The sequence below is a fragment of the Photinus pyralis genome, unplaced genomic scaffold, assembly GCF_008802855.1.
Source record: "Photinus pyralis isolate 1611_PpyrPB1 unplaced genomic scaffold, Ppyr1.3 Ppyr1.4_LG3b, whole genome shotgun sequence".
NCBI classification, from domain to species: domain Eukaryota; kingdom Metazoa; phylum Arthropoda; class Insecta; order Coleoptera; family Lampyridae; genus Photinus; species Photinus pyralis.
Window position 1 is genome coordinate 23795908 of NW_022170510.1, and position 23701 is coordinate 23819608.

Sequence of the window (23701 nt, forward strand, 5' to 3'; positions counted from 1 at the left end):
TATATGTTCGGGCTTCGAGGAAACGAGATTAAAAACTGAAACTGTCTTGTCGTAGGTCTCGAATTAAGTTCGTATAGTGTCGGAATTATTTCGTTTGGGTAATTATAGGCACAATTTTGGCGCATAGTATGTCGATGATATACCTAAAATGCAAAAGTCTCTTGTAACAATTTTCCTTGATTCGAACTTACATAGGTACATACCAATCATTCAAATCATTTAAAGATGCAATCACTCAGGACCATCCCACGATAATCCAATAAAATTATGATCCGCTTGAAGGCAATTCCATTGGATGCAGATTACCGGCGACATGTCCCCATTGATTCCGTCCAGTTGATTTAAGTATTTCTTTCACCCGATTGTAAAGAAACCCGATTTCTTTGTACTCAAGCGAGTACAATTGAAGAATCAGTCCAGAAGTAATGAACTTGAAGGTTAGATGCGCCTTTTATTTGAAAATGACGTGGTATGAATACTTCCTTCAGGACAGGTAGGGACGATGGCCACACGAAATTGCTTTTCTGTATTTTCATCAACTTTAGCTTCCCACTGTCTTTAAAACGAAGTTACTAACATTCTTGACCTCCTTGTATGTCTCTTATTTATTGGGCTCTCCAGATTCCATAAACTGGAAAGTCTGACGGGACTGGGAGCAATGAAAGGACTGTGTTAACCTTAGACGTTCGGCAATCGTCCACCAGGGCCCATCCAAAGATAGTCTCTGTCGCCATCAGTTCAGTTTGACCACCTTCCCAGGTATGACATGACCCCAATAATCATTTCCGAGCAAAACCTGGATATCCAATGATGATTTTCCGGCATCTGAGAGCATTATTCCTTTTTTTGGAGTTCATTCAACCAAAGTCCTTCAGGAACAGAATTGATTCTACTAACAAAACGCTTGCTTTCTCCGTGTAGAGGTTTTAAACCTACTGCGAACATATCGTACTTTTCTAGTGGCGACAGTTCTCCTCCAAAAACGATATCCGCGAGATTTTTCTACAATATTTACAGCATTTCATTGTTGCGCTGTTTGAGTCGTTATATAACTGGATTGACTTCCGGTGTCTCCAATTATATATCGGAATTGGGACTGCTTTCCCAGTTTCATTAACAATATTAAGTTTTAAAGTATTTAGGAGGATACTGGGAGTGTACGGATGATTCACATCATTCTGCTGTACTTTGTTTCCCATCACGACATCCTCTTCCATCGATGACTTTTGCGGATTAATGGGCGAGCACATAATTTGATAATGACTGCCTTCATATGCATTTCCGGGAGGGGACCAATTTTTAAACAGCTGCAGCAAGCATTCCTCTCAATTACTACTTTCTGTTTATCTTCACAGGTCTATCCATTTGCTTTCCATTTGCCAGTCATGATTTTCATCACAAAAATGCAGAACTCCTTCCCCGCCACATTTGATAAAATATCTGGAAGCTTTGAGAACATTCTTGAATATTGATTTTATTCTGCCGTGTTGTGGTGGTGTATTTCAGTCTTTACTTCTTGTCGTATGATGTCTTTCAATGATCAAACCTTGACATCTGCGGCACTAATTGTGAATCCATCTTGATCCGAAGCACTTCTCTCCCAAGCTGGAAGTATAACTCGGAAAGGCTTGATTCCACCAGGAGGTATAACCATTTTTTTTCAAGTTGTAGAGTGTCCAAAGTGTGATGATGAGATACCCGTGTAGTATGTTGTACGTAAACTTGACCAGCAGGTCCGTTTGGCCATATTGCACTTTTAGCGACTCAACTGCGAAGGTATAATTAGCACCTATCAGGTGATCAGAAAAGCCTTCACAACTCAATAAGCTTTGCATTTGTTGTCAGATTTAATAGTAAGTGAATTATAATTGTTTCGTCGTTACTACTAGTTTTATATGCATTTCTTGGACTGGATATTGTTTACGCAGAACGTATAGGTCCTTATCTTTGTTGCTTGATTGGAGAATTAAGGTGATATCCAAGGTTAAATTGAAATGCAGTAAATTTATGGAAATTTAAATTAACTTTCTGAGTATTCAATGCCTCACTCCAAGATTCCTTTAGTAACAATAAGCTAGAACATTTTTGAAGATTATATCATTTTGCGATGAGTGTGTACCTCTGTAAGACCGACACGGTTACCGTTCTATGTTCCGAAAAAGGAACATCCTGCACTTTATATTCTAACTGAGTAGGAATATTTATGCATATCAATTATCGAACGACACGTTTTAGTAATTCTTGTGAAGGTTTTTACTTCTATTTCTAGAAATTAGAACCTATTTTAGTTCATATTAAAATCTCCAACCAGCATAATCTACATATTATAGACTTCGGGTATACATACATATTCCAATAAGGACAATAAATTTGGGTAGTTGTTATGGGCGGTGTCTGTACATATTTACAATACGTGTCCTTAATTTCTTATAGCATAATTTTGCGGTAAATTCAAATTCTTTGCAGAAGATCGAAACATTGCTATCTTCTCAGATTATATCCATTGTTGCCCATATTGCACAACCACCACCTCACGTTCTTCTGCTAAATGAAGACACAAGGTTATAGTTAGGTATTTTGGATGCCTCTTGTGCATTAGTTGTGGTTTCTACAACAATCATTTACGATACCAATAATTCTGATTTCATCGAGGTTAATTTTGTTGTTCCGAAGATTCATTCGTAGCTTAACTATACGTTTCATAACCTTCATATTACGCTGTTTACCGACATTTAGTTAATTGCTTTTGAATTTTTATTTAAAGTTACAATTATAATTATAATTATAATACAGTTATAATTTTCTAATATTTAATTTTCGGCGACTCCTATAAATAACGTTTGTGCACATTTGCTTCCGATACAGCCAAGTAGTAATTAATATTTTTATTTCATTTAATAGTTTAGCTTTATTTGTTGTAGAATCTTTGTCTACATTTATCTCTTGTTTTCATGACAATTTATCGAGTCACGCCCATATTTTTTCCAACATTTTGGAACCATTTATCTTTTTATTAAATTACCCTAGATTGTGATCACAAATTATTGTTTATGTTCTATCCCTTCAATTATTTTATTTCTGTAGCTTACCAAGACCAGCACAAAATCTCGTAGTCTACCTTTGTAATTTGTTCCCCTTTTAGATAAGTATTCTCTCTTCTCTTTGTGAATTTACTATAATATCAAGTGGCGCCAATCCGGTTTACAATATTTCCTTTTGTTTCATTTTTGGTAGTGTAGGACAGTGTGTTTCAACCTTTTTGAACACGCGACCTCTTTGCAAGTTGAAAAATTCTGGCACCTTAAATAAATTATGTCTATTACTTCAATTAAAGACTACGTATTTAATTTTCCTTAGTTTAGGGCCTATATTGATCGAAAGTAGGCACCTATACTTAATTTTAACAGTGTAAAAAAATCGTGAGAATTCTGCAATAAAGGAAAGGGAGTGCAATTTTAATGTGCTTAATTAAGTGTTGGTATTTCGAGCTTTACATCGCACACTATTTTCTACTTCCATGGTTCAAATTGGAAAAATCGTACGGGGCTATTGCCACGTACACCAACACGATGCAGTTCTTTTAGCATGTAAGCATTAACAGCTAAAGCTGAAGATGAAACCACAGGAGTGGGCAAAGGAACCTTTAATAATTATTAGTTCCATTTGCCACTTCCTATACTTATGCGAACTAACGTTCTATTCAATGTTGAACATAAAAACTAAGAAACACTTAGAAAGTGATTTTATTGATTACGTATCAAAAAAAGAACCACGTTTCAATAAATTATTGAAAAATAACTAAATAATTGTAGTTTTCATTATAGTATAGTATTTACTAAGAATTGCATCTTTATATTTTTGTTTTACGTGCGACCCCCCGCCTAGGCCTTGGCGACACCCCGGGGAGTCAAGACTCCCAAGTTGAAAAACACTGGTGTAGGAGAACCCATTGTTCACCCCGACCAATCCCTAATTTGCTTGAGCTTACCATGTGCTTATATCTAAAGGTAATTTTGTTGCGTTTGCTCACAGTGAACGAACATTTTCTAAAAAAAGGCAACTAATGGACTAAAAACAGAAAATAAGACGCTTTTCAGGGCATGCCAAATTAAGATGGCGGTCGCGTTTGAAATAGGCGGATAATGAAAAAAATTCTTTTTTATTCCGAAACATGCATAACACCTCCCAACTGTAAATCAATATCTCGAACCGTTTCTGCAAGAGAGCCTTGTTCCATTACTTTATAGCAACTATATCTATATAACAAGTGACCTTCTAGCATTTAATTGGAATATAGGGAAAAATTTCGATAACTGCGAAATGTTATAAAAAGCAATAAAAGCAAAATTGTCCGCACTCACATTAATATGGTAGATACTATTATTAACTTCTTCCCAAAAGGAGTTTTTTCTATATATATGTATTATCACGCAGCTGTGGCATTATTGTGAGAATAACGAAGCGTTTAGCAAGTACTTTCTTTCTAATTTAATTAAACAATCGTATCTTAATGGAATAATAAACTAGCTAAAGAATTAATAGGACCACGTCCTTTAATTATCACGTTGTCAACGGTAGCGAAATGGGAGGTAACAGCAATCAACAAGATGCTGCTAACTGTCTACTTTTACGATCCTTATAATAGAATGTTTAAACATACTGAAAGAATTATGTCGCCATACGGCAATACAGGCTTTCATTTACAACAACTGCTGTTGAGATTTCTAGCACTAACAGTTTCTTCTGTTTAGACGTTAAAATTTATTACGAACAGGTTGATTTCAAAATGGTTCTTTAATTATTTAACCGGCAGTATTTTATTACCTACCAATCCAGACAGTCACTTTTTTCTCGCGTTATTTATTTGATTGTAATGTCACATCATTTATGTATCTAATACAATAAATCGGTGGCTTGCTGAAAGGAATTTTTAATTTGTTGATTTCGAATGTATTGATAGAATCACGCTTGTATGTAACTATCGGCGTTTGTTTAACCCGTTCTCCGATCTCTTATCTTATTAACAAGGTAGTTATTAAGGTTTATGTATATAATAAGCAACTGAAAGACGAATGACAACCTCAACGGGTTTATTAGTGCACACCATAATAATAAAACATAAATCCTCTTTTTCTAAATAACGGTATTGGTAAATAAGAGGAACATAATTCTTGATCAAATTTTATTAAACGGCAGTATCTCTATAACTATATAAATCAAACTTCGTCGACGGTTAAGAAACAAGTATAGTATCTCGAGATGAAAATCTATATCGTTATTTACTGTTTTATGTAAACCATCAAATGTAGGTAAGTTCCAACATTTTAAAGCCTGCCATAGATTTAGCAATTGGCCAATGACGGATTTTTATTTGAGGGTGTAAGAATTGCTACGTAATTTTAATAGGATTGACATTGACAAACCGCCAATGTGACCTTTTTAATAGAAGCAATACAATTAACAGTAGAAAGCAAAAAATTAAACCAAATTTAATTTAATTGCTGAGGATACCTGCATATGGCGCTATCGGAAAAAAGGACAAGGTCATCGTGTTTCATTCCTCCGACATCCCTGACCATAGGGACGCCGTAGGCGGGCTGCTCAGGCTTGCCAGAGCCTCTTCGGCCAGATAACAGGAGGAATGTAAGGATAGGTACAGTTAGGGATGGGAACGCAGTTAGAGCGCGGAGGAGGAGAGTACTGCTCCAGCATTCGCCTCATAGATTTCAACGTAATAGTACTAGCGGTATATCGGAAATTCTTGAAAGATAGTGCATTTTGTTATACCAAGGTGCCATTTAAGCGATTTGAACCGAAGAACACTTGACATTTTCCATGTGGGTAGATTTTAGAGGGGGTGGGGGTGATTTATTGTAACATTTTTTAAAAACTAAATATGGCCTAGAGACGAGATCTGGGAGTCGATTTCGTATGATTTTAACCCGAGGAATCCAATGGTAGCGCCAGAAATGTAATCCGGATACAGGAAATCCTTCAAAAGTGGCCATTTTTAGAAAATGACAGCCTTTTGATCGAATTATATTTCTAAGGCACACCGGGTCGTGTAAGGTGTCTAGACTTATGTTTTTGGGGTCAGGGAATTCATTTATGATAACAAAAATAACCTACTGGCATCAGAACTGCATGAGATATATTCTTATATATTCTTTGCCTTCTCGCTTCGTTGCGGTCCTTGTCTTTATTATCTCCACCATTTTCCGCTTCTAGGTCCAAAATTGTCAGAATTTTGTCTCTAAATTTGATCCTTTTCATATTGGCGAAAATACCAATTCGATAGGTTTATGAAGAGGTAACGTAAATACGGTCGTGATATGGACAAAGATAATTTACTAAACAAACTAATTGGTAAGAAAACTGGTTGCGTTGGAGATATTAGGGTACGATTACTAAAAACCCAGTCCAACAACTACATGAAACCATGCTGATACAAACAATTGGTTCTTTAATGCTCGTTAAGATAATCACTAGTTCATCAATATGATTTTTCTTATTGATACTAAGTATAAACTTCTTTTAGGGTAATTAGAAATGAAACAGGTGAATGTTTGAGGGATGTTGTGGGGTTTTACCGGAGATCTCTTACAGATTACGCATTTAGTGATTACTTCACAATATGTTTTGTGTTGTTGGATGGTGGAGTTTAAATGATGAACAGGCTCTCTGACCTTAATCCAACTCGATTTCTATTTTGTTGTTTTTAGGACTCACTGATGGTTACCAAACGAAGGTGTTGGATGAGATTCTGTGGGTTCCGGCTCCAGAGGTAAATAGGTATGGGTCTCGGTATGGGTCAAACTCATAATCTTGGTAAAATTAGGGGTAGATTATATCTGATGATCCAAATTGGTGTTTTAACAATTTAATAGATAGGAAATAAACCCTAAAATAAATTAGGTATAATTAAGATAAGTTTTTGCTTATACATTTCTTCTTACCAAATGTTATTGGGTTTATTTTTAAATTAAAAGGTACCTATTTCATCTAATTTGAAATATCACATATGGCATGGATCTAAAATCTGAAACGGAATTTTGAGAATTATAAAAGAATTACCATAAAATAATTTCTTACTTAGTTTATGCGTGTAGTTGTAACAATTAATTTAACAAATTTCAATTTCTTTACAGGATTACAAGAATATTCTGGGATTCATTCAATCATTCATCTATAACAGCCATTTTTCTTACGATCATCCTCGTCTCTCCTCTCCCCATTCGATAACCCCTTGACCCTTACCAGTTACCTTTATCAAAATTCTTGGTGTTGGTTACCTTGAGTTTAAATATCAATATCTAGCGGAAATTTTAATTTAAATGTAAATAAACGGAAACGTTACAAAAGAATCTGCTAAATTTCATCGTAATCGATCCATCCGAAAAACCGAAAAGATAGGTACTTATTTATGAACACTTACATACAGGGTCCTGCAATAGTGCGCCGGCCTTTCCCAGCTCATACCTGGGAAAAAAATATATAAAAACCATTTATGCAAATGTCAACTATAGATGGTTGCGCGTCGATAGAAATTATTTTTGAACGTAGGTACAGGGTGTCTCATTTTTACGGTATAAAAAATACCCGATTTTTTTTAATAGAACACTATATTTTTAGTTTCTATGTCGTTTGCTAACCTCTACATTGAAACCCATTCACTTTTTGATTGTTTGTACATCTTATTCATTTTTTTCCGAATAATTCCCCATATAAGCATGCAGTATTTTCATGAATCGTAGCAATAATGTTAATCCACGTAAAGTGAGATTTAGTGATAGAGGGTGTTCACAATGGAAGGGTAAAATTTCTGAATTTCAAAGTGTCATAACTATTTTTTGTTTCAAATTATCGCAAACTACCACCATTTTATTTCGCTATTCGATAGTCTTTTGTGACCTCTTCAATTTTTGCATGGGACTTCCTGTGTTTATAGGTTATTCAAGATTTCTCACAAAAGTACCTACTCATTACGGGCAGTAAATTTTTTCGGGCCTAGGGACGCACAAACATTAATTCTAGCCTAGTGTCATAACAACCAGTGGATGACCCGCATTTACGCCACGCGCTCGCCACAGAACGGAAGGAAACTTTCGCTATGTTCGCTATAAAGCGGTACATGGCAAGGTTGTTTTATTAGAAAGGTTATCTGGTAACTCTAAACCAGTAGAATGCTTGCATTTTGAAGGTGGGAAAACGTCATCCAAAATACACATTTAAAATTGCTCATAGGTTTTATTATACCATGCTCATAGGTTACAATGCTAATAAAAGGGGTAAAAAATTTAGTTTTTGCAGTATATTTTTGGATTTATATGGGTATATGTATATAAGGGTGGATCTTGTATTGGAAATCTTGGAAGTTTATCGACTTCCACCTTTGAAAGCAATCAAAGTATTGAAAAAATGAGTGTGGTGCGTAAGCTATTTTACATTGCACGAGGACTTGTGAAAATGTAATCAAGTTAATTTTAGAGGTGGAAATGGATCAAATTCCGCGATGTACAAAATAGGAACCACCCCTATGTATTAATACCTAGGCTTTGGGAATTAAAACTCTAAACATTCTTTAGCGGATGACGCCAAATAAAATGCTGTTGCGTTTTATGGACTATGTATATTTATAGTATGTACAAAATGGTAACCGAGGTGCACACGGCGAGCTCTGTCGTTGGGGTGAGCCCAGATGCAGATCTTCTGACTGATGGGGTGTGGCGCAATGTCGAGCTGGCAAGGCGACCTGGTTCTGAAGGTGGACAGCGTTTTGTTTCTTGAAGGGCAGTCGAAGCAGAAATTGCGTTGCACTTTGCAGAGATCGTGGCTCTGCTTTTAAACGTTTGCGGCCAGGGACGCTACGCTTTCATCGGTTGACCGTTTTGACCAATGAGGGCGCAGCACATTTTAGTTTGCTGCCGGATGTGAAACATTTCCTTACCCATTCTTTAAGAACGGCAGGGTCTTTGGGAAACGTAAAAATCAAGATTTTATTTACACCAGGATGAGGAATTTTAGTGTTACCACCACTCATCCAAAAAAATTCTTAATTATAACATACAAAAGTGCATATAATTGATGAACTAACCTTTCAATCACGGCTATGAAAACCCACAAAATTCACAAAGTAAATGTCTTTATATTGCACCAAACAGGTATCTACAGCTAATATGTCCTTTATTATTATTAAATAATAATAATAATAGGTGAAATAATGAAATTAAGTTATTGCGATATATGCGATATAATATGTAAAATTGTACTCTGTTATCCTCTTCTGTTAGTTAGTCTCTGAATGTATCTTTGTATTTTGTTTGTAATATTTTTTTTTCCAATGACGACCGTAAGTGTACCCACACGGATAACGGTATAATAAATATTATTATTATTATTATTAATGGTATGAAAGAGAAAAAATGTTAGATATGCAAGATATACTGCCAATTATAATAAATTTAGGGGAAGATAGTGGATAGTGGATTTGATGGTCAAGTATGACATGTAAATTGTGAAGCCTTTAAACATTAAACCATGTAGAAAGGTTAATTAATGAATTTATCGAAATTACTGTCGGCTCTTAACTTTCCAGTATGTACTTCAAAGTGTTAATCCTTAGATAAAGCTCCAACATTAAAAAGTCGATCGCCTGTAAGCAATTGATAATCGTTACATTCATGTACACGTAGATATTTTGTACTTCATGACAACTGAATTATAGAGTTAAGATTGGTAACCTACACCTATAGGTTGTCTGGTGGATTTATTTTTGTATAATTTTATATTATTATGCACTTCAAAATTCAACAAATTTTAAACAAATAACTTAAGAAAAATAAGCACCCGCGCGACTACAAACAACGTTGAACGTCAATATCTGTATTCTCGATGACGTATACATTCCGTCCCTCCCGCTTTCGCCCACATAGTTACCAGGTAACCTTTGAAAAAAAAAATAACCTTGGGTAAATGGGGAAATACTCCTATATTCACCAAAATACAAATTTTTTAAAACGGGCAAGCGACCCCTTTTTCATAATAGCCTCATTATCCATACACATGGCGGCAGAGTTACGAACTCCACAATTCAATTACCTCTTCAATGACATCGATTTCGAGCAGTTCGAGAAGTTTAGAAATTGATCTTGTTTTGTAGAGGTCTCGGTATACTATGATACGCTTGCCAAGCTGTCCTTGCCTATGTCCCTAATTATTTGGTCTATGTACCTAAACCTATAGCGTCCTACCTCTGTTGCGCGCTCTGACCTACCTTCTACAGCAGACATGGGAAACCCATGGCCCGCGGGCCTCATCCGGCTCGCCGATAAGTTTTGTCCGGCCCACTAACATAATTCATAGTTAATACTTTATACGGCCCGTCAAATTATATTAAAATTTCGAATTAATTAATTATTATATATATTATATATTATGTTACACCACAGCATCTAGTGGACGTAATCCGAAGCTTCCAAGACGTTTGAAAGCCTCTTTGAAGAAGCATTTCATTTTTCACAGATATCGCCAGGTATTTTCCAGAATTTTCGTCGCGATATATACCGGGTGGGGCAATAAAACGACACGTGTTTTGGGATTCAGCAACATTTTTAAACCACATATTGCAACAAATACACCAAAAAATTTCTTTAAACATACTTTTTATTTGGACTTTGGCCCGTGGCGCATATGAAAAATTTTATTTTGGCCCCTTGGAAAAAAAGGTTGCCCATGCCTGTTCTACAGCTAGCTGTACTAATTCTTCATGTCTGAGCACGTGCCCTATGATACTCAGCCTACTTGTTTGAAAGTCGCCCGGCATCGCCATGTCTGCACTTTTTTCCCGAATGTTTTATTAGCTCGCTGATACTGTATCTGCTCCTGAGTCCTGTTGCTTTCCGTACTTTAGGGTCCTTTATAGCTCGAACTCTGACCTAAGTATGCTTCATCCTAGTTCTTCGTCTGTGATGTTTGGTTGCTGATGTAATTCTACTTTCGGTTCTTTCGCCCTATGTATAGTTGTTCCACGTACTCTTACCTTCTCTGCCCTGTCCCGAGGTCCTACGAGTTCTTCTCCGTCTGCGCCTGGCAGAACGCTGATGGACTTAATTCCCCCTTAACTCTTAAAATTGATTTGCTTCTTGACCCACAATCACCTCTGTTTAGTCCACGCTGCCCCATTACCATTAAATACATATACAGCCAGAAATGTGTGTTTGTGTACTTTGTATTTGGTAAGATTAATTAAAAAGGTGAATTTCCAAAAAGATGAACTATTTTTTACACGTTCTCATTGAACATGGAAATGTTTTGGAATTTGGGGGTACAGGAGACCGACAAGCTTAATTTTGATCCTTTTGACAAAGACGTTTGTGTCGTTTGCTTCCTATTTAATTCAGATTAGGAGGACCTATATGTATACAGTGACAAAGAGATGTTTATTTCTTTTATTTGTTGCTCATTTCATTGTTAATACTTGTATCCAACTATCGAATGTAAGATAGGTAGGTAATCCTTGTTGAAAAAAGTAGGTACATGCAGTTATACCTTCATATTTATAATTAATGAACGTAGAAACCCAAAACACCACTTCTCTCCCATGGGTTTCTAAATTGTTGGCCTCGTAATTAAGCGAATTAGATTTGACAAGCGGGAATTAGGTACTGTTAAGCTTAAGATAGTAGGTAACGATTGAAATGAAACTGAAATGGGAATAAATTATATGTAACTGGTTATAGTAAGGGTTCTTACATAGGGGTTTACACACTTATAACATGTCGGATTAAATCTAGCGAACCTTTCCTTAAAATAAATTACACAACAAATAATGGTCCAATTTATAACCCCATTCATAAAGTGAATGAAATATTACACATCGTTCATTCTGCACTATTCGTTTATTCACAATAAGCTGTATATCAAAGCGACTGTATAAAATATAGGTTCTCTTTATGCTGAACCGTGTCTGTAAATTTATTGCCTCAATATATTTATATGGAAGGCAATTTTGTAAGGAGAAGCTTTTCCCCTAATACGCTGGCAGCAATAGTTTGCACCGATAATAGAAACATATTACCCTCTCACGACTTCAACGACTCGTAGCCATTACGGAAAGGCTGGTTTATGGTGTTAATGCGCTCTATTACCTCCGCAGTGAATTACGAGGAGCAAAGTAGACATACATTTGCTAATGAATTTGAATACCTTCAATAATGAACACTGAACGCCAGAATTTACACAATCTCGGTGTTTGACGTCGAATCGCCTGAAAGGCAATCTTTGATGTTTTTCATTTTTAACTGTCGTAAACAAAGAAGATAGCTTTGGTCTGATATAATCTTAGCCAGAAGAGTCCCCAGGGTCCAGTCTACGCAAACACCGACTACACTATAGTGCCCAGATGGCTAACCGGAAGAACCTTCTCTATAAAGTACTTTTGTAACCACATTACACAGCACACTAAGGATTCTGCTAAAACATTACCGAGCGTATGCAACAGCCATACACTTTCTAGATTAGATTTGAACTTTTCTTATCGCCGATGCAGAACATTGCAGCACTTTCGGATAAATTCTTCTTTATTATCTCTAATGTTGCTTAATTCTGTTTTGTAGTGGAAATAAAGCATTGGGTCGTGCAATTTTATGAATTAACATGTAATGTATTGTGAACTGGAACACTTTTGGGATTTAATTTCATTACGTGTAAGGGAAGCCACAAATAAATAGCAGCTGACATATTTTTAAAGGGTAAACTGTAACGGTAACCTTTTATTCCATTAATTCGTTATTACTAATTAATATTATTTTTATTACTGCTGGATTTTTTTCCAATTGCTGACATTCTGAGAGCACTTAGTATTCAATGCAATACTAACCGTAAGGCAGCTCCTAACGTTTATATGAGTAATCCTGCTATCCACTATGTTGTTTCCTAACAGTTGAACCAAAGTATATTTTCAATATGGCACTTCAAGTTATAATATTTCCATTGAATATTACGATTTTATTACAGTTTGTCATTCCTACATTCTGAGAAAGAAAATGCGTAAGGTTTCAGTGTGCACCTAGGTAGAACAGCTTCCAGTACAATCTTATGTGAGTGACTAAAAGAGAACGCACACATTCTTTTATAATACCGATTCGATTAAGGGTTGAAGCGAAATCTATATAGGCAACCCCAATGCCAATTTCTCTTAATTTGGGTTCGGGTTGATTCCAGGTATCACAGCGAAGAACAGCTTGGATCCAGCTTCTGGAATTTTACGATGATGGCGTGGCTGTGTGATATTTGTAGAAAAAGTGTAGGTAAACAGTATTGATTTAAGTCGACCATCATTCTAACCATACAATCTAAATCTCTAAAGCTAACCGTAGTAGGAAAAATTTTTTCCCACAAGAAACGTAATCGAAACCCAAATAAAATTTTAGCTCCTGGCATACGGCAAAAGTAGTCGGGGCTAAAATCTCAGAAAGTTCCAAAAACATTTAAATTTGGCGCTATTTTCGACGCCATCTCGAATAACTCACTTCCGGTTGGAATTTCGAGTTAGCAAACGGCATTTTCGGATTCAGCGGGGTCGAATTGTGGGGGTAAGGTTAACGGTTTTAACCAGGGGGTTTAACTCAATTGTTATATGAAATGCTTCTTGCACTCGTTCTTGCAATTGGATTTTCGCAAAACAAGACCCGACTAAAGGGAATGGTGTGAATCCAGATTTTAGTGCAAATATTCCATTGAACTTTTAGGGGATGAAAGGAATTGAACCTGATTGATGCCAAACTACAACCTCTACAAGATTGTCATCGTAAGATAAAGTGCCCGGAATAATTTGACCTTAGTAGTGAAAAATGAGGAAGCACATATAAAATCTTATTTGGATACACCCCTTTGGAAAAAGAAAATTGTTTACGCGATTGAAATGGGAAAGTTGTAGCCCTTAAAAAAACCGAACTGCGATAAATCCTTCGCCCTTATAATATGGACAAAGGTATGAAACATGTGTACTGTAATTAATTATTCTTTAAAGAAATCTGCAAAACTAGGCTCCAAATCATTAATAAATATTCCATTATTAATTTCCATTATTTAGATAGGGCTAAAGATCAAGTACAGATACATCCTTGCTAAACTCACCTATTTATTAATCCGAGGGAACCCGCGCATTGATGGCTTTTTGACTTGGTGGATTATGTTATATAAAGTATATATTCAAATTTGTTTGGCATATGTCGCGGCCCAGCGCGATGGCAACAAAGCAGTGGTGAAACGCCCCCGATAGTGCATACCAGGGACGCATCCCCACGACAGTTGACAAGTATCATCTGAAGAACCTTTGTGGCCAAAGAAAATCCGTAATATCTGGGTGCTTTTAAGGGGAAGCGTTGGCTAAATCGTAATACGAATTAGTATTAATATATTAATCTCAAGGAGTTCTACCACTTCATTAAAATAGTTAAGCAATTAATGGATTTACAGAATTAACTTTATCGCTCTAGACCTTTTTCCTGTTGATTATTATACAGTTACTAAATGGCATAAGAAAAACATACCTATTTCATTCCTTTTATTTGGTACTATATAATATATAATAATTAACTTTATCGCTCTAGACCTTTTTCCTGTTGATTATTATACAGTTACTAAATGGCATAAGAAAAACATACCTATTTCATTCCTTTTATTTGGTACTATATAATATATAATATATGTTTAACTATATAATATATATGTTTTCATACTACTTTCAATATTCGTTCTTATTTATTAACGGTGTATGAACAAACAACAACATAACACTAATTAATAACAATGAACAATCTAAATCTAACATTAACAAAGGCTGCAATTTAAACATTTTGGTGAACGTAAACGGCGAAACAACGTATGGAATTTCAACGGTAGTCCACTGCACCAGCTTCCAGTGGATTTCTTCTCTGTGAAGACGCTTTGTAGTCGCTGGTAAAGGTGATACTGACTGTGGTAGTGGAGAACGTCTAAGAAAATGTTGTGTTGGTTACAATCGCCGTGCAGTCTTATGGAGTTTTCTTACTAAAATCACGACCGGTCGCATTTATTTAAAAGCGCAAGCCAAATTGAAATAGATAAGAGAAAAATATAGAGGAGATAAAATGTACAGAGATCAAAAAATATTTATTTGAGTGGCTTTGATTCCATGCTGAAGACTGTAATACATTTGAATGCTTATTATATTACACGATAAATCATTACCACCTAAATGGATAAGTACGTTACCTACTCGCAGAGTTTTTGGTGCAACATTATATGCCTTGCAAATGTTGTAATGCCATGTTTATTAATAAATTAATAATAATAATAAATTGTCTTTTATTGGATAGTGTATAAAATATATATAAAACATAATAGAAGGAAAAAAAAACATAATTTTGACACAATCCAATGGGGCGCAGTTCAGATGGGGTACATGACAACACATCTGCTCTTCCACTTAACCCCTCCAATTTAATTAACTAAACAACAAAGTGGAATGAAACTAACTATAAAAATTAAACACGATTAAAATTGCAGGTGCCAAAGTTAACACTCTCAAGGTAGAAAAGGTACAAAACCGTACATGGTTATCTATTAAAAGCGTATGAAATACTCTTTTTTCAGATGTAGGTGCATTACTTTCAGCGCTCGCGTGCTTTAAACATGAATATGTTTAAAAAATTGATTTAGTTGACATTTTAGGGCCTGTTGACCAGTGAAGAGAAGGGCAGTTTTATCTAAAATTAAACACTTACGACATATCGTACTCACTCAACAGATGTGTGTTTTGTATTTCTCGTTAATACAATCACTGTTAATGTATGGAATTGTTGGCTGGGGGTATTTTATGCTAGTGAATCCTTATACAGCCTTATACAGGGTGGTGCCTAGCACGACGCAGCACAGGGATGTCAATGGTAATTTCTTTATAGTCAATTACTAGCTCCCCTAATTATTTTAGAGCAAAAGTCTAAAGAAGTTTTTGTAGAGAAAAAAATACTGCATCTGTTCATACTATTACCAAAGAGTACCCGGTACCCCTCTTTGCTATTACTTATAATTTTCCGTTTTTCAAAATCGTAGAAATCGACAAAATAAAAAATTACATTTTTATAAATCAGTGATGCTTGGGAATCTTTTAACAAACTACAAGCGCATCGCATCTAAGTTACGTTGTTTGACGTCCAACGATTTTTATATTTAATTCTGTAATCTTGTAACCTACCTACTGCTTGGAATCGGCCAATTGGGTTACTTAACACTAAATACACACGTTACTTGGCGGGCATTCTTTCCAGCATAAAACAACTTTAAATTTAACATTTCTCGTCAGTTAAATACATGATAAACAATTTTATGATTAACTAATTTATAAACAAGTATAAATTTAATAAACGTCAAAGGCAAATAATGAAACGTGATCGCTGTTTTTTAGGCATATCTGTTTTATTGAAAAATGAACCTTTTTATTTTGTTAATTTGTGCGGTTTTGAAAAACGGAAAATTATAAGTAATCGTATGAACAGATGCAGTATTTTTTTCTCTAAAAAACTTGTTTAGATCTTTGCTCTAAAATAATTAGGGGAGCTAGTAATTGACTATAATGAATTTACGTCAACTTTACTGTAACAAAATCCTCCAGTTCATAAAAACATCCAAAATTACTGCCCAACATGCACTCACATTATAACACGCCAGAGAGACAATCGATAAACGATGTGCTCAGTACATTGCTCCAAGGCTTTATTCCATTCTACCGCGCGAAATGAAAAAGATATCTACCTATACCGCTTTCACGAAAAAAGTTCAGGTGTGGATACTGGAACAGCACTATGTACTATTTCGCGAATTGTTAATGGAATTGTTTAGTTTAGTTTAATATTTTTAGTATATTTTTTTTATGAAATGAAGTCAAGTTTGATTTATATTTTTTTTGTAAATGCCTCGTATCCATTACAAGTAGTTCAAACGACTTCGGATTTTGGCAATATTTATTTTTCTTAGTTGCCTTATGTAGGTATCTTTTATATTCGGCTATATAGCATAAAAATAAATATATTATGTATTATTTCCTTCTCTTAGGTAGTCAACAGGCCTTAACAATGTCAGTCAATTTTTTAAACATATGTTCAAAGCACGCGAGCGCTGAAAGTAATGCACCTGCATCTGAAAAAAGATTATGCTCTATATTCAATGTGGAATATCGACGTAAATAACGAAAATACAAAAAAAGTGCGTACCATCTTTTTTATACAAAATTTTATTATCCTTCTTTTTTCATATAAAACTTTCCTTGCTAGAATGCACGGTTACCGAGATATCAGCGAAAAAGTGGTTTGGAGCACCTTTTTTCCAAGATGGCGGCTCGAGCCATTGAAGTTTTGGTCCCGACTTTTAGTATGTTCGAATACAAGCCCTAATGTACCTCTATACCAATTTTCAGCTTTCTTTCAATTATTTCCGCTATTTTTCCTAATTTGACTGACCTAGTTGTAGAAACATCGATTCTAAACGTAATGCAAGTTATTAAGCCGAATTGCTTCGAATCAACAGCATCAGCAAGCTGTCATCGAGAAACAACCGTATATTATCTATTCTTGTTTTTGCGAATTGTTTTTTCCTTTATAGCCACTCGGTGGTAACCTATAAATTTCAACATCGATGTTGCATATGCCGAGACATTAAAGGAAGCAGCTTTTTAGAAATTGAATCAATTATTGCAAAAAAGTCACACGATTAATTTAGTACGAAATGTTTCGGCTTTGAATGGGTACTTGCATATTCATTCGTATATAAATTTCGTTTTCCAATCCAGCATTTAAATTAATTAGTGAAGCAATAATTATGAAACTATCGTAATATTTATTCATTTTAGCAATTGCGTACGAGGTTCATTTATTCTTTCCCATAAGAGAAGCGGAATTATATCATAAATTATTGGTAGTTAACCATAATTGAGCTGGGTTTAAATGTCACCAGTCATAAATTTTTCTTTATACTAAAATTATTCACGAACTTGTCAGAGAAAGTCTTAATTACTTACTTTGCAGGATAATATAAACCAATAAAATTTCAGAATATAAAATAAGGTCGTGCAGTTATATTTATTTATGACTGAAATATTTGAAAGTTGATTTTTAATGAAAACGAATTTTTCATTTCCTACATAAATATTTATAGTTACGCTACTTGCTGATTTACGTGAGTATTAATAACTTGTTAAACTTCAAAATGGACATAAAACTTATAATTTAGTATGGAATTGGTAAAAATGGAAAATCGTTTGGGAGATAAAAACGCTGGCGCCCTATAAAATTAACTGCCAAAATATTGAATAGATAGTAATGATATGTATTAAAAATGAATGGACTCTAAAAAGAATAATAATGGATTTGGGGTAAGATTAATCGCAGGTTTTTGACGGTAAAATACACCTTTTCAGTAATCTCCTTTTCCAGGTTCAAATTGCAGCTAATAATGTCGAAAAGATCCTTCTGTGTATTTTATCCCGACTGGAGCCGCCTGGGTGGTTTGACAACATGTTAATGCCTTGCTGGAGGTGTAGGTATTATAAAAAGGTAAAGCGAGCCGCGTCGTTTGCTAATTTCCTGCGACGTATTCGTTTATTTCTCCCTTAAAAGTTGTAATTAAACTGCAGCCAAACCCCACATTATTTATAACCAAAATTTATCGATCGTTGTTCTCAAAGTGTAATTAAACAATTAGTCTACGTTGTACTATCCTTACACATGGACATAATGTTACTTGCAAACGTCAAATACCTGCAGGTAGATAAAATGAAACGCAGTGGGAGGTTGAAAACCATTAGACAGGATCGTCTTTGTTAGAGGCGCCATTTAAAACCCAAGGCAAAGAGAAACCTTTGATGGACAGTCTAAAGGTAGTGTTTATCTTAGCTCATGACGAAGCTACTATACACAAACTACAAAGGGCGGCGCGCCTATAAACCAACAAGTTTTCAATTTTTTTTAAAACGTACATTCGCCTCCAACATAATTTACAGCTTATAATTAGGTTTAAAAAATGAATAGGTATAAAGCCAACCTCACCAACGTAATATAGTAGCATTTATCTTAAAACATTAATTCTGTACTTTATTATCGTAATAAAAAGTAAATGTATTTTATAGTTGACTAACTTGATTAAATAAATATCTTTCTAGGAATATTACAAATGTTCATAAATTAGGAATTAATCGACGTAGTTTTGTGGCATTAGAAGATCATTTTAGGACCATTTGGTTAAATTAGGTACTGAAACGTATCTGACAGTTAATTACGTTGAAGGAGCGAGTATGTCCAACGCTACCTACTTCAGTCACATTTTAACGAAACTTGTCATAAAGCTGTCGTCGGCCACTTACAGATGACAGACTCAAAATGTGGGCCTGGGCAAGTTACCAAAATATCAGCAACCCGCCTCTTTTAGGAGCGCATGCAAGATACAAACAAGCATTCTTTTTTTAATTAATGGCAAACCTTTCATCAAACTTTATAATGGGCAGAATTTGGTGTTGCTGACTGCTGGATTACACGTACATACTTTATGATAGTCATTCCAGTTAGAATTCCACTGCCCTTGTTATTTGTTTACCCAGATGTCTGTTTGTTGTTTTTTATATTTTGCTATCACAAATGATATTTTTGGGCTCCGTAAAGGTAATTTGTAGGTTTATCTAGAAATACAGGGTGTTACATATAGCTATGTAAAAAAAATTGGGAGCTAGAGGGGATCAAAACAAGCACTTTTTCCAAATAAACCGAGAGTCCAACGTGTTTCGTTGGGGAGCGACCTGCAAAAAAAAGGTGATATTTGCATGACTTCTTTAAATTTTTTCTCAGCAACCATAAGAGTGAGAAAGACTGGTGGTACGTCTTTGAATAAGTTTTCGATTCGGTTTCCGATTTTGCAAAAAATTTTTCAAAATTCCTACCACGAAAGGGCGCACCCCTAAATAAGTGTGCGAAAAATTCTGATTTCGACGAAGTTTGGTATCTGGGGGTTTTTGAACATGAAAATCAAGAATATGTAATTAGTTTTTGAAAATTCGAAAAAACAAGTTCCACTGCTATTCTTGGTCGAACAACGAAAATGGAGATAATTCCACGAAATTCGTTGTGTGCGTACTTGATGAGTTAAGGAACAAAATTATCGAGCAGTTTTTTAAAATCACGTTTCACACAAAAGTTATTCTCATTTGAAGATTTGGCCTTCGGATTACACAGTGGGAGATACATCGGAATAATAATGGCTACTGCCTTTGGATAATTCCCTGGATAATTCCCACATAGGTTTTGTTGTTTAAGTAGTATCGGCGTCCGGCCTTTTTTTTTACTCCTATGTAGTTACAATTTTGTGGACTGTATGGGCTGTGCTTGGAAGGGTTTTTTTGAATCTCGGATTATAGGAATTTCATGGTTATAGTTGATTTCGCTTTTATATCATTCCAGTTCAGTTAGAGGATATACTACCAAAGGTCAGGTAGATGTGTAGATATAGGTGGACGCCTTTAATATTAACTGCACTCATGGGTATGAGACAATGATAATTTATACATTCACCTGTAGTAGTATATAAAATTCCATCGGAATCAATTTAATTGACCCTCATTGATCCCGCGAATAAAATCCAAGATGACCGACAAGTGCACTTACACTACTTTCATTTTCATTTACAGTAACCATGAAGTAGTTATATTCGGAGAATAGATGAGTTTCAGCTCAGCAGACATCTCAATTATAGATTCGTGAACTCGTTTAAGCATTTCATAAGAGAACGGTACGTGATCGATAAGGAGTGGTTAATGCGCGTTACACGAAAGATATATCCAAAAATTACAATACCAAAATCAGACCTAATTCCAATTAATTCAAACTTACGTACCCCATTAATAAATGGGTTTCGGATTGCGATATAGGTATAACAAAGATAGGTAATTTAAATGAAAACATAATATGGCATAACCTAAAAAGAAACGTGTTAACAAAAAGGAATAATTTTACGTAAAGAGGATACAGCCACCTCTCCATTCGCGTAAAGACGCTTAGAAAATGAATTTAAACAATTTTAACGTGATGACGATTTTCCCATTAAAATCAACATTTTTCGCAAAGATCCACTTGTCATTTCAACGACAAAAGTAAAAGTGATGTGATCTCAATCCTAGTGGTACCAACTACTCCCAACACACTAAGAGCGCATTCAATCAGTTACACAAACCAAGAATACATTCAACGTTACAAGGTTCGGAAGTGGTTCGCCATACAAATTTTTCCACACGTTCACTTTCAATGAGCTTTTATTCTCGAATGGGTTTTGGCATCCAGATAGCGGGCATAGGTATAGACTTTCAGCCAGAGCCAGAGTATATCGTGTTCGATTTAATGAACTCATCCTGCGAAAAGTTCGTAGCGTAAAAAATGCCGAGTAAATGTTTTTTTGAATTGTGGGATCGGTTGAAAAGATAGCGCTAACCAATAGGGAAAATAAATATTGCCATTTTTGATTTTGGGATGAAGTCATTAAGAATGATAGAAGGGAGTATTCGTTGTTATATAGCCGATTGCGATCAAAAAAGTAATAGTTCCGGTGTTTCTTTAAACAATTCGGAAGGAACATTTTTCGATCGCGATTTAAAGAAATTCAAGCAGTTACATGTCGTCTTCGAAAACAAGAAGAAAAGAGTGGATGCCTGTCATCATAATAGTGGTGGCGAGTACTTTCGAGCAGTTGTTCTAGTGTGCATCTAGTTTACACAATGCCATCGTTATTAACAAGGTGTATAAGGGATAAAATCGTTTCCATTTTTGTATTATTTTGCTATTTTTCATAATTTGAAAGCTCAAAAAGTTAAAGCAAGGGTTAAACCGTTGATTGGGGTTAAACGTCAAAGGTTTAGGTATTTTGAATTTTAAGGTTAAGTTTGTACGCATATTATCGCGAAGAAATTTCTGTATATCATGCAAAGGACTTTAATCAAGTGAGAAGAGATATATTGTTGTTTAGATTTAGAAGATCAATTTCTCCTTTTTCGGTGCAGAAAAACAATAATTTCAGTCGAGAGGTATTTTCGTTATTATTGGAGATAGAGGTATAGTTGTGCGAGACAAAATATGTAAAATCAAACAAGGTAGTTTGTTTAATAAAACATTTTGTTTAATCAGACAAACCGTTTAAGAAATATAATAGGTTAAACATTTTCAAAAATGTCTGCCTGCCTGTCGGTCTATACTCTCATTTCCGGCTAAACGGCTGAATCGATTGGAACCTTGTGAATTTATTACTAGGTGTATATGCGTTAAGTGGTTGCGATACACTGATACAGTGAGTTTTCTTTTTAGGAAAGGAAAAACTATTGCATTCAAGATGTGCCTGAAATATTTAAATGGTCCACAATTACATTCATATACCATGTTCGAATTTAGACATTCAGGTTCCCGACTACTCTATTTTCGTTGTCCCGCCAAGAATTGCTATGGAATTTTTTTTCAAATTTTCATAAACTAATTTCATATTCTTGATTTTCATGTTCAAAAAGCCCCAGATACCAAATATCGCCGAAATCAGAATCGTGCACCCTTACGCAGTAGGAATTTTGAAAACATTTTTGAAAAATCGGAAAGGGTATACCCGAAAACCTATTCAATGACGTGCCACCGGTCTTGCTAACCCTTATGGTTGCCGAGACAAAAAATTTAAAAAGAAGTGCAAATTTCGCCATTTTTTTGAGAGTGGCTTCCAAATGAAACACGTTAGGCCCTCGGTTTATTTGGAAAAAGTGATTGTTTTTATCCCCTCTACCACCAATTTTTTTTTACATACTTATATGTAACACCACAGATTTATAGTATATTTAAATCTGTGGTAACACAAACGGCAAACTGCGAATATTATCCGCTAGCCGACAATGAATAATAACCAAATTATTTCGTAAGTAATTTTCCCAATGCCCAATTTCAATTTCATTTGCTCCTTTACTTTTCAATTTATAGCATTTTTTAACAAGCATCGTACGAAGTAAATACGCATTAGTTTCGTTAATGGCGTACAATTTACGCCCTGCCTCATTCACTAAAATTGAAACAAGATTTTTTGTTCCGATATTTATAAAGTTAATGGTTACGGTTCGGTAGTAAACTAAAGGGACTCTATTGACGGCAGTCAGGCAAGCTTGTCTTTGTTGGTCCAGCGCTTCAAACGTGCCGATGTTATGTCGGCAGGGGAACCCTCCAATAAAACTAATAAATAAGGAAAGGTATAATTGTGTTTTACTGATTTGTGAATGCCAATAAGTGTTGCTTTACTGTCCCGGAGCAATAAATTCTTTTGACAAGCGCTGTACCGCCTTTCATTAAATTTATGGGTTTGTATTTGCGACAATAAAAATCCATATTTCAGATGAAGAAATATTTATGTGTTAAATAAATCCTGGTTATACATGATCGCATTCTGCAGCTGCGTTCCATATATCGTTCGTTTAAGCTATAAATTTGGCACCTTATATTATATTTCCCTCAATTACGTTATGGAAAAGGTATAAGGGAAACTGACACCGACGAAAACGAAATTTGGCCCTAAATCTTTAAATATTGTAATACAAGTGAATTAAAAAATATTGATTGCACATTACTTAGTCTATTAATTATAAACGTTGTAACGTAAGTTTTTT

The 23701-nt window shown here is 35.1% G+C and overlaps 1 long non-coding RNA gene across 1 annotated transcript; it reads left to right on the top strand.

Moving 5' to 3' along the window:
- Positions 1-18141: 18141 nt before the first annotated feature.
- Positions 18142-19076, top strand: LOC116166505. Its single transcript, XR_004144327.1, has 3 exons — positions 18142-18213; positions 18268-18409; positions 18471-19076. It is a non-coding gene; the product is annotated as an uncharacterized LOC116166505 (long non-coding RNA).
- Positions 19077-23701: the final 4625 nt, after the last annotated feature.